The sequence below is a fragment of the Haliotis rufescens genome, unplaced genomic scaffold (assembly GCF_023055435.1).
Source record: "Haliotis rufescens isolate VD_foot unplaced genomic scaffold, xgHalRufe1.0.p SCAF_5, whole genome shotgun sequence".
Taxonomy (NCBI): Eukaryota; Metazoa; Mollusca; class Gastropoda; order Lepetellida; family Haliotidae; genus Haliotis; species Haliotis rufescens.
In genome coordinates, this window is record NW_025964223.1 from 54,882,457 (window position 1) to 54,896,088 (window position 13,632).

At 39.2% G+C, this 13,632-nt stretch overlaps 1 protein-coding gene across 1 annotated transcript in view; it reads left to right on the forward strand.

Annotated features, from left to right (window-relative positions):
* The first annotated feature begins 2,583 nt into the window (after window positions 1–2,583).
* LOC124125887 (four-jointed box protein 1-like) overlaps window positions 2,584–13,632 on the forward strand; it is a 52,963-nt gene continuing 41,914 nt past the window's right edge. The window contains exon 1 of the mRNA XM_046489275.2: window positions 2,584–2,727. The gene's annotated coding sequence lies outside the window, so the exon portion shown is untranslated. The remainder of the gene's footprint in view (window positions 2,728–13,632) is intronic.

Sequence of the window (13,632 nt, forward strand, 5' to 3'; positions counted from 1 at the left end):
CCTCATTGGAGGACGCGAGATGCGTCAGTGTGATAACATACATTATCAACGTAAACTTCAATGCACAATAGAACACACAAGATCGTTTGTCAGCTCCACTACAAACCTGAATTGGCTTTGAAACTCATCACAAAGCGTTCTTACACTTCTAAATCTCCTAACAAAACCACCAATTGATATTTTAAGATATAATCATCCCTTTTTAGAAGATGAAGGGAAAATTAACTGTTTTATGGGAGTAATTTCCGACTACATTATTGAAAATTGCTTCCTGCCTTAAAACCATTTCGCTTGTGTTGCTTCTGACATAAGAAATTAAATTTTTAAACCTCGACACCCGTGCCGAACATTCTAATTCATTTAACACAATCACAACATCTAATTTATGTGCATAATCAAATTCACAATCACTCCTACGATCAAAATTCTCTCAATAAAGCACAAACAGGTTGGACGCGCAATTAAACACCCTTAAAGTGTAATGGCCTTCAAGATTCATATTAATCACAATTTATTGACACTAACAATATTCGGCGTCTAGTATTTCCTTTATACACGTTAAACATAACCAGTATTCTACAACAGTTCGTTCACTACAACCATTTTCTCGAAAAAACATTACGCAACAAAAGTGATGATTCAAACGCGATGGCTCGTAAAGAGCATAAATGAAAGCTGACTTGAAGGGGAATAATTTCGCAAGTATGTAAATAGATGTATTCTAATTTCTTCACCCGTTTCGAAGTGTTCCTATATACAAACACACGACGATAAATGCTCCTCCTCATCCTTGGAGAAAGGAAAGCTCTCTGAATTACCGCTCACTCCATAATTCTTTAGATTATCGTGTTTTCAAACTTGAGATACGACCTCTGTGGAAACTGACTTCATTTGCCCCGTGGGAACGACTCGGGTGATAAACTGCACCCTGTCACTTCTCTCAGGCTGTGTGTATGCATGTACACCCACGTCATACAAACATTGTTAATTACGCTAGAAAAGTGATAATTTCAAATATTTTTAAGATGTTTCCATTCACAAGCCATTCAATACTTCATGTATCATGGCAATATGAAGCGCATTCATAATTAGTATTGATTATTTATGTTTTATGTAATTATGCTGACGGCAAATGCAATTTTATTAATTGTACCGGCATACAAGTTATGCATGACAGCGCGGTAAAGGAGACGCTGTTTTTATTTTTTCATCCATTTATATTTTTTAAATCAACCTCACGATTCATAAACACATGCTCATAATATGATCGATTTTTTACAATGGAGCCTGCTTTCAGCAGAATCCTTTTTTATTACTATGGAAATGGTTTTAACTGACGACACAGGATTGATCTTTCCACGTGCGTTTCGTGCACAATGTGACATTTGACGCAGGTGTATATAAGTGAGTTGGTATTTGTTTACGCCGCTTTTAGAAATATTCTAGCAATATCACTGCAAGGGAGGGGGGGGGGGGGGGGGGGGCGCCAGAAATGGGCTTCACACAATGTACTCATGTGGGGAATCGAACCCGGGCCTCCGGCATGACGAGCGAACACTTTAACTACTAGGCTACCCCACTGCACCAGGTGTATATAAGTATGGAATGGAGGGTTCGCGAGAGTACAGTTTCCGAGCGTGGAACTTGCTGTCTCCTTGTTCTCGACGGCAAAATCATATGACCTAATGGTGTACAAAATGTCATTTTAATCATATACAGATATACCATCAGCTATCGTCCGTAGACGAGTTTGGATAAATGGGGTTTCAGTGTTTACTGAAGCTGATCTGCGAAAGCCATTGTCGTTATTTCATCAACGCTATCATATAAATACCAATTACAACCTTCCTCTTTGTATCGAGAGCATGTGTCGACCTATAATGATGTACTTGCCGACATTTGTTATTCGATATAAAAAGATGTTGCCATTGTCGATAACAATCCTGCCAATTGGATATAAATCATTTAAAATTCCATTTGGCGACATTTCATATTTACTCAACACCCATATTACATCACAAGGGTAAACATGCTGGGCTATTATAGATTACTATTACGGGATTGCACTTAAATAGGGGTATACTCAGTTTAATTGTTTCTTTATAGTCCGACTCGCCTTGCATCAGACAATTCATTACACTTCCATTAATCAATTTCACATATACAACGAAATATACAACAAACTGAATACTGTCCCTTACGTATATATACTGTTATTGATTACCCTTGTCAATTTCAATAACGTCATCATCCCTTATTGATTTCACTAATTGACACATTGCTGTCTCATTATAAACATGTTCCGTCATGCGTCTTCTTGCAAAGTCATACGACGGCACTCTCAGCAATGTACACGATGTCAATATGCCTGGATATAAAGTGCAACAAAATTTCTTCCTCAAATCAAACAGACAGCACTCTTCATGCCCCAGAGCTAAATCATATCACGACGTTTGCATGGATATGAACAAAACAGTCTCCTGACAGCCAGGTTCAGATTGTATTCTCATGCAAAAATAAACTCGGAGGTCTCTGGGTTTGAATCGATAGCTTGAGACTGAACACCTTTCTTCAGCCATAGAGGTTTTGTGAGCATGCGCACGGCGCGCCCTCTAGCGACACGGCCGAAGCATACACGGCGGTATATGTGTCAATGTGAGGACACAGACTAACGACGGCACATGTTCGCGGACTCGGATATATGTTTACTTGAATTACAAAGGACAGGTAAGTTGATTATGGTTGTCCACTGTCAGTCTCCTTGTATATATCAGTTGTAGTAGTCAGGTAAGGTAGATCCACACCTGTAGTACCTGTCAAACAGATAGATATGATAACACGCTTTACCCTTCCCCCGAAAGGTGAAAAGTAAACAAATCAGATGTGCCTTTCACGGGAACAGCAATATCACCTTAATTTAATAACTTATTCAAACATACTTTGAGGTCATATTTTAGCCTCGACGACCTTAAACGCAATGTGAATATAACAACAGGTAAATAGTAGTTCAACCCTGGTTAGTTTTGGAAAGGTAGACTCCGTACCATATAGAGTCATATGTTATCGTGATGGGACAGGCCGCTTTAAGACTATGGTTGTAAACACTGTGTTTACTATACACACACAAGCATCCCACTGGAGTCTGTCCCCTTGGATACAGTTCACTGAATCTTCTCTCAGTATCTGTCACAGCGCTTGACTGAACACAATTCAACGCACCCTCGTATACTTCCGTACAAACCCATCGTTAATACTGTAACACACAGTACATTGCAATAATATGTACCGCACGGTTCAAATCCCTCATTATCAAATCAAAAAAGGTTTTACAACACATGCATCGTATTTTTCATTTCAATCTTTGTTTCTATGAAATGCATTTCAATTATTTAAATCCTGAATTTGTAGTGCCTGTATAGAAAATCACGACTAAACTATGCAAGCCATTTCAAACATCGTTCCGGACCGTAAAATACATATTAGTAGCGATTCTTGTGTTCAAGTGGTACCATTGCGTGAGAGGTGACACTTAGGGTTAGTTCCAAAAGCCATCCCGTATGCTTAAGTACACTTTAGATTGAAACACTGCACTAATGTCATACATATTTCAGCATGTCGATCGCATTGCAAGGACATTATAGAAAGCTAACTACATGTACATAACACGTCAATCACTTTACTCAGTTGATGTGTGTACGTCAGCCAATGCCTAACTTCATTCCGTCATAAAAGCAATATGTTTATTTCTAAAAGCTTTATTTGAATCTTTGATCTATAATATAAAAGACGTTTGATCCAGATGACATTATAAAGACATATAATTGACATTAAATCACTATCCTTTCTTATGAAAATTTGAACCTAGTCAGGACATTAAAACCATCCAGTTTTTAAACTCCTTTTTATCTATCTTTCGAATCAGTTTTATTACTGTAAATACGTATCTCTGACATCAGGGAATGTAGTGCAGTCAGTGGTTAATCCACTATCGTGACACTGTAAGTCTCGAGTGACGTATTTTAATAGCCCATTTGATACCTGTCACTGCCTTTACTTGGGCGAGGTTGAGTCAATGTGTATTAAATGACACTTTATGTTTTTTCTCATTTTCATTGAAATGGCTTGCCATTGTCAAATTGTGAAATATGAGTATGTTTTGTGCCACGCTTGTACCTTAGTCTTACACTAGTTTCAGCAGATACGAAACAGCCCCATACTTAAATATGTCGGTAAATCCTATTCAGACATGAATCAAAATATAATTTTGATTTTTAAAAATAACGCCGGGACATATTATTTAAAACCTGTAACTGCCCCTTTAAATACTGCCATTCCTGCCAGTGGCTGTGTCGGGTACTACTACTCCAGCCTACTACTTTCACTAATTGCTATTTCACTTTTTTATCTGAAATAACATAAAATAACAAACCAATTTTCATTTTCAATTTTAAGAGACACGATATTGAGTTAAACCAGAGTTCGCTTCCATCATTTTCTCATTTGACTGTCGATACTCAAGAGCAGCGGCTAACATCAGAAAGCGTTTGAAAAAACTCTTCTTCATGTTTTGCTGCAAGTTCGTTTTGAAACCATGGCGCCCCGAGCAGCAGTTACGTAACACTGGATGTATCGACTGGAGGCAAATGGTATTTGTCTGCAGCTTGTCTCTCCCTCTGCTTGGTGACGACCAGCGTGTTTGTCAATGTGCCCCAGATCATCCGGCATTGACGTCTTTGTCAACATTCTTGAAGGTGTAATGGCAGCCTAGAGCCAGGCTTGCGACATCGTCGACCAAATGATACTTTTGTATTGAAATGATTAATGTAGCGTCTGTCCACACGCTCCGGTTTGTATTGTAAGATTTAAGTGACGATTTAAAATGGTGAGTTATGTGAGTTAAGATTTATTGTCATCTCGGCAGTATTTCAGCCATATCGTGACAACAAAAACTTCCTAAAAAACTGTCAACAAAATAAATGACCAGAGGTAGATGAAAATGATTATTTTATTTACAGACATATGCATCTGGGTAATGTATATTAATACCTTACGAGAGAGAGAGAGAGAGAGAGAGAGAGAGAGAGGGAGAGGGAGACAGAGACAGAGAGCGACACACACACACAGAGAGTATATGCATATTATACCCGTGAATTATAAAAAACATACAGAAACGAGTAACTATACTGTCATCTATTTTAATGTAACTACTTCGCAACATACGAAATATTCATACATTCTATCTATGTTTATTGCGTTGTAGAGAGAGAGAGAGAGAGAGAGAGAGAGAGAGAGAGAGAGAGAGAGAGAGAGAGAGAGAGAGAGAGAGAGAATATATGCATATTATACCCGTGAATTATAAAAACATACAGAAACGAGTAACCCTTCTGTCATCTATGACAACATATTGTAACTATTAATTAGTATTTTAATGTAACTACTTCGCAACATACGAAATATTCATACATTCTATCTATGTTTATTGCGTTTTAGAGAGAGAGAGAGAGAGAGAGAGAGAGAGAGAGAGAGAGAGAGAATATATGCATATTATACCTGTGAATTATAAAAACATCCAGAAACGAGTAACTCTACTGTCATCTATGACTACATAATGTAACTATAATTATGTATTTTAATGTTACTACTTCGCAACATACGCAATATTCATACATTTTATCTATGTTATTTATTTTTAGTCACCATATGGCGACATGGACTCTCAGCGTTGTCGAGCAGTTGATGTTTATCATCATGCATCATGGATGTATGTAACGTGATAGCCATTAATTACATTCAGACTTTTAATATTCTCAAACCTATAGTGATGTGTTATAGCTTAGCTGACATCGCGGTTACCCTGTCACAACATGGCTGGGGAGGCTTTATAAACGTAACGGGCCACGTAAATAAAGTCATTCAAGTGTCAAAATATACCGTGACATTTTGGCGAGGTTATTTAAGGTTACCAAGTAGTTGCCATGGATGTCCTACTGGGCGATGAGTCACGCCATGGTAGTGGATAGTGCAGTGGTCAAGGTCAGTCCCGTGCAAGCACCCCAGGAAGTGGACATCGGATTTAACGACTGTGTTGATTATCAAAGGTGCTTCTTTGAAAATAATCCTCTATCAACCATGCAACTTCTGAATCGTGAATATAAAATATATAGGACAACGTCGCTGGCGTCTATAAAAGATATGACAAGGAATATTATGGATAATAACTTCTTCTTTATTACATACATTACGTTTAAAATTCGTGGCCACTCCTGGCCTCTTCATCATTCCCCTGATGAAGGGTCAAGAGTAACCCTGAACTGTGTATGTGTAATAAAGAAGTTGATATCCATAATATTCCTTGGCATAATTAACCCCACTTTAAAATGCCTGTAAAGACTCTAAAGTATTCAATATTTTTATTGTGGGATGAACTAGTCATCAAGGCTTTCACACAGCAGATGATACCATGAATTGAATCACACTCTCTCAGAAACTGATATAGACTGAGAGACTGATATTCGTAACCTTTGCATTCTCCACATGAAACTATTATTTTTTTTAATCATTTACAGTTGAACTTAATCGCAACTCAACGAAAACAATTTATATTTTGTACCATTTATAATCCGTTGAACAAAACTTGTATTTATTAATCGTTAACGACGTGTATGACATTGATCGTGTCTTATAACCTTAATCGTTTTCTGTGACAAATAAGGCTATCTACTTGTTGACGTGTAGAAGGAGATGATGAATGCTGTCTGCATGTTATGTGCATAGTTTGTGCACGATACACACGACGGGTCAACTAGCCTCTCAATCTCACGCCAGGGCGAGGAGTTAACAATATTCACACCAAACTTCATACCGAAATCGGCTAAACAAACATGTCATTTCATAGACCAGAGATAGGGTTTCTCATGATATCATTCATGTGAATAAAATTCATTTACGAATCAATAGCTGTACACACCCAAATGCTGCTAGCCCTGTGCCTGTGATCAGAAAAAATTCAAAGTGGAGGGGGAGGTTAGGCCTCCTTGTCTAACACCCCTGCGTTATCTCGGGGCACCAACAGAGAGGGTTTGAAACATGTAGATCGTCAATGGGGAATGTAGAGAGGGACAAATTGTCAACGTGGAAACACGGGACGGTTACCCCTGTTTTGTGTGATTCATTCCGAATATTTCTAATGATGGTCTGGCGGTGGGAAAAACGTGTTGTTGGTAGCGTTGGCACAGATGAATGAATTTCACAGTTTTATTCCATAAATGTTATTTGTTTTCTGGAATGAACCAAACGTATTAATCAAATGTAAGTTTTGGATGGCGTTGAAATGGAACAGTTGATTCGTTGAGTCACATTTTGTTTACCTATCTGGATTATAATGAAGTATAAAGGTTGACAATGACTGATTTAGAATGCACAAAACACGTTTACTCGACATGTCGTTGAAGACATTAAGATCGTTAAATCGAACTCCGTTAAATCAGCAATATCACTTTAAAGTCCCGGTAGAATTGTAATCAATAATATGATCTAATATCGATCTGTCCTGTCCTTTCGATTCACACCCAGTACGTACTGTAAGAATGTAATAAGTATATATATTTAATATATTTTTCAAAGTGTATATATGTTTCGTACACAAAATCGTCTTGCGATCGCGACTTCTAACACCAGTATACGAAGTTAAGATCAGATCAAATAACCAAATGTATTGACCACATTTCAGAGACTGAAAATATAATGTATTAGTGTCACTCTCATAACACCCCCCTGTCCCCGGATAAAGCAATATTATAGCATAAATCATCACAGGAAACGAAATATCAGAAAAAATGTGAAAAGCTAATTCAGTTTCACAGTTCATTCGCGAGTACCCTTTCTTTGTTCCATGGCCACAGAATATTATATCCCCATGACAGCACTTCTCGCGGCATTGTCACCTTTCTCACCTGGTGGCAGTTTAGTCGGTGTTCATTTGTGGGGGATATTCTTTGCACGCCCCCTGTCACCGATCCCCCTCCATACAACGGGGAAGGGGGAGGGCGTGGGGAACAGGTCCTGCTGCGTTGCCCAGAACCCATGGTTCAAACTACAATGTCCCAGCCTTATCTCGCGAGATGTCCCGAGATGGGTAAACTCTGGTTGGGGATTATCGGTGGCTTATATATTGTATAGTTTTTTCCCTCGTACTTCATAACGGTTTTATTACCGGGTGCAAAGGGGGTGTGATTAATCGGTCTGGCTATTTGTTATTAATGTCAGATCACATGTATATATGACGTGAGACCCGGTTAATCCAGACGATACCGATCCAGATTAACGAGTTCTTGATGAAGAGTAAATTGCATAAAGTGTTTATGTGTATAGCCGTGAATAGCAAAACTGCCCAAACTGCACAGTTTTTGGTTTAACGGGGTCCTGACCAACTAAGTTTCGCTGTATAGATGTTGATATGAGGTGTCAATGGGTAGGATGATTAATTGTGCCAATATGAAATGCAATGTCAATAGAAGGTATAAAATAATATGTACGGTATCTATAACAACCATCGATTATACGAAAGTTCCGTTCCAGGCAAACGCAGTTTATATTAGACCACACTGCACACGATGCTTCTCCTGGGACCAAACTGTTTCGTTTTCTCAAACGGTACGTCATATTAACGAGACTTTATTTGCTTTAAATGTGAAAATATATGTGAAAGCACAAACAATTAAAACTTTATCTTTTGCCCTCAGGGGCACAGGTGTCCCGGTCGTCGTAGGCGCCCTAATTCGCTGTGCAGAGTTGCGTCCCTTGGGTACACCAGAAACCTCTGATCGTGGGTACGACTCCCCTTTCGCCCTGATTATTTTTCGAGGTTTGTCAGCACCACACCCGGGCTCGTAGGCTTCACCAAAGTGGTTACCGTCTCGGGCTTTCTTCCCACATGAAGCCGACACGGTGATATAACTGGAATACTTTCAAAGCGGCGTTGAACCCAACTCACTCACTCACACTTAAACCCTAAGCCTATTTCGATACTAGTATATAAATATCAATGTGTATAACATCATAGAATGCCACGTTTTTCCTTGTGGCGAAGAAATAAAGATCAATCGTTTCTTAATCCGCAGGTTTGTCCATTATAGATAGAATCCAATTTCATGATAATCTATGGATGTTAGATGCTATCAAGATATTACAGCGCCAAATGTTACACATTTTTCACATTTCCCTCGAGGCTGAATTCGGCGACAACCACAAGTCAATACGCGATCTTGCATATCTCGGTCTCATCCGAATGTCAATGTTACAGATCCATAGCCTGCGAGTCGACCTCGTCACTCATTAAATGATTGTACTTCAATGATGCGTGGTATGCGGGTTTAATCACTGTCACTGAGTAATATTCAAAAACAAGTTTATGTTCGTTTAGTGCCCTAGCGGAGGTTTAGAGTGACGGATGACATATCAGTCGCATATTTCTGCGTTATATGTATTGCCCAAAGGGATACATATATCATACTTGCTTCCATTCATAGTCTTCAAAGTGTCGCTGTTTGATGTCTACATTGCTGCTCACTGTGTGAAAGTTTCGGTTAGCTTTGGGGACATGTGATGGCTGAGTGGTGACAGTGTTCGTTCGTTACGGACCCTCGGGTTCAAATCCCTGGACAGTGAAGCCAGTTCTGTCTGTCCACGTTCTGTAGCTCACTTTTCTGATCTAGTTTCAGGTGTCTGATGTTCATGTATTTTAGTCGGGATTCCCTTATTCCAGCAGCTCCAGCCTTTGGTATTTACATTTCACAACTTTTGAGATTGCTCTTTCTACAAAGTTTTCAAAGAGCGTCATATTCTTGCTCAGAAGTTGTTTGATCAAGTTTACAACCTTTAAGGCCTAAGTAAAGCAGACATGGTAGACATGTAGAGGACATTTCCAAAATTGACGCATCAGTGACAAAAAATCCCTATTTTGACTTATACCATAGGTTCCCGTGTCTTTTCATGTGAACAATTGACTTGTATTTGCATGTGTTTGTGACGGGTACCCCCGATGGGGCATGATACGCTCACCTCATCGCGAACACCTGGTATCATCACTATTTGATAGTGATTCATAAACACATCGTCATGATAAAGTAGGAATTCTACAATCGACTCTGCTTTATGCAGAGATTTCTATTGGATATGGAAAGTGTATTGTCGCTTTTTGACTATTTCGGGAATTTCCGTTTTTTCTAGTGACATAGTGCTGGTAGAATTCCATTTTAGAATTCGGATCCTAGTTGACCATGTTTGGCATTCTAACCACGTTCCATTTCTATAACTGACATTTGTCTCATGTGATATACAGGGCACGATTGATATACACTGACAAGAATCAGTCAATGTATAATAGTCGCAACCAAATAGCTTCTGCTAATAATATTCCGATCATCATTCTAGCTCACGTTTCAGTCTATACCTCTCGGGTGTGTCCGTCATTTTCCGGAACGAGGTCGTGTGCCGTGGTTACAAGGGCCCGACGCGATGAGATAGTCTAAGTATATAAGACTATTTGTGATCTCGAAATGTGACAATCTGCAACCCTCGAGGGAGCTTTGTATACCTCGGCGAGTGCCTTATCTGCGCAATCTTAGTCCATGAACCAAATCGGCCAACACGAGTCGTCGTCACGAGACCACTTGAATGCTTGAAGGGGTGACAATACGGCGAATTATGACCAGATCGTGCACACATTAAAAGACATAATGTCTTTAATTGGCTTGCTTTGTACACCGTCACCTGTAGGTTACAGTTGTTCACCCTTAGGATCTGAGGAAAAAGTTCAGTTATAATGCAGTTTAGATATGGATCACCAAGAGGCAATATGTCCTTCTTCAAGATTCTGTTAGCGGAAAAGTAATCGTTTATCATACAGTATAAGAAACGTAATTTGAAATGTTTTAAATGCATTGTAAACAAAGTTTAGACTATGACATTTGACCGCACGATATAGTTACATGTCTATGTATGTATGTATGTATGTATGTATGTATGTATGTATGTATGTATGTATGTATGTATGTATGTATGTATGTGTGTGTGTGTATGTGTGTGTGTGTGTGTGTGTATGTGTGTGTGTGTGTGTATGTGTGTGTGTGTTATTCATTCATTCATTCATTCATTCATTCATTCATTCATTTATTTATTTATTTATTTATTTATTTATTTATTTATTTATTTATTTATTTATTTATTTACTTATTTATTTATTCATTTATGTTCATGTTAACGTGGTTCTTTATGTTTATGATCTACTGGAATTGATGTTAATAGTATTTCGTTAAAACATTAATATGGAATAAAACGAGAACAGGTTATGTTTGTGTCTGATTGAGATGAAAAACTTCAATGCTCATAAGGGTCTCATATTCGTAGTTCTGTCACAAGAGCAAGAACAGCCGAAACAAAAATGCATGTACGTACACGCTTGTGACCACAGTGTCACCCACTAGTGCTATACACATGTAGTACATTGTTGTCACACTGCTAATAACAGTGTCAGTAGCAGAGAGTGAAGTGAGGGAGTGCACGACCTTTACATAGCATCCCCTCCGCAAATGTCAATCTTGTGTATATGCAAATTCCCGTCCAAACACTCCACAGAATAAGTGTATGTGTGTATTTGAATAGGAGGTAAATGTCCCCTTGTGCTGTGTAAGATTTGAGTGGTTAAAAATGCGGAGAAGGATTAAACGTTTGCTGTTTTTTAGAAGTAAAAAACATGTTTAAAAATAACAATGCTCATTAGTGATGCATCCGATGCAGACGACGGAATTCAATACATTATTGCTACAGGGACGTGAGTGAGTGAGTGAGTGAGTGAGTGAGTGAGTGAGAAACATGTGGACAGGTGACAGCGGTTGCATGTGTCTGGAACAGTATGTGTGTGTGTGTGTGTGTGTGTGTGTGTGTGTGTGTGTGTGTGTGTGTGTGTGTGTGTGTGTGTGTGTGTGTGTGTGTGTGATATATGATGGATTGATGGAAGAACGAATATATCAACGAAATGCACCGCTACTTCAAAACAGCCACTGTCCCAAGCAAACCAGCCAAAACTTTGACATTTTCTATTGCAGGTCCTATTCAAAATCACAGGTCACTCTGACTACCCACTAGCCTTATAACTGAGATAACATTTCCATAAAATAAATCTCGTTTCTTTATAGACCCAATGAAGTGGTTTATTGCACTGTTTAAAGCTAATGCTAAGTCATAGGTTCCCGGAGTGTTACCTGGGGCGGCATGATCAAAGCCTCGTCTCGGCAGGTGAGGTGTTGCTCAGTGGCGGCGGCTATAAACCTGACAGGTAACGGACGGCAGATACAGGTGACCAGAGAGACCCACTGAAGGTCAGGGGGGAAAGGGGGTGTACACACCAAGGGGTACAAACTTCATCAACCTGTCCTAAACACGCAGCCGTTGAATTTTATGACATTGGTACTGACTTGTGGCTAAATTATTGAGGAAATATTAGCTCTAGCCTAAAGGTGTGTGTGAAAAGGGTTGGTCAATGGTTTAACGCTCCTTGGCATGGTGCAAGGCAGTATCGGGCATAAAATGTTTATATCTTTAACCAGTAACGCCTAGGTGTCAATAGGTTCATTGAGTTTATGGGGGCACGGGTGGCCCAGTTGTCTAAGGCACCGCAATTCACAGAGGTAAACTTGTGATCGTGGGTTCGAATCTCTGTTTGCCCCGTTTCAAGGGTTGTCAGCACCAAACCTATGCTCGCGGGTTTCATCAAAATGGAACACGTATAAGACCGTCGTCAATTCGAGCTTTACCCCCACATTAAGCTGACTCGCCGTGATATAACAGGTACTGTTTAAGGTGGGGTTAAACCTAACTCACTCACTCATAGAGTGAAACAATGTTTAAACAACATCCAACTTTGTGAAACAGTGTTCAGTGTTATGTTTCACTGAGTTGAATGGAATGCTTCTATATTTCAACATGTTCTTTATTTTCCGCACATCCTCAATCACACCTGCCCTTGTCAACAAAAAACCCGTGGAGGCAAGTTCCTGTTTTGAGATCTAAACAACCTTCTAATTTCATTCATCCATCTTTCAGCACAATAATCCAATCTTATCCCTCCATTCTTTAGCTGGCATTCATAAATTCCAAATGTTTACAAGGAATATCAAATGTCATTCCAGCCGTGAAAATTAATTAAAGCTTGCTTTGGCCCCTTGACCCGTCCCCAGCCCACCTAAGGGTATCTGGTGGGTGTATGATACCCTTTTGGTAACAGCTGGACACAGATCAAGAATGACCGCTGGTAAGAGACTAAAGGGTGGCTTTCTGAGGCTGACCGCTCGCTGTGCCACAAGAGACTGTTTGTTTCTGGTTCACTATGGGGATTACCTGGACAGAAGCATTGACCACGCTTCATTGAGGTTCGGACGAACGCTGGTCCATTGAACGCGGCATAGCAATGGTCACTCGGCATGATAATAGTGTTCATATGATCGGTGTAAATGTATTTCAACCCACTGTTGCATTTGGTTACTTTACTGATATATTTCATTTATTATTATTATTATTATTATTATTATTATTATTATTATTATTATTATTATTGTCATTATTAAAATACATAAA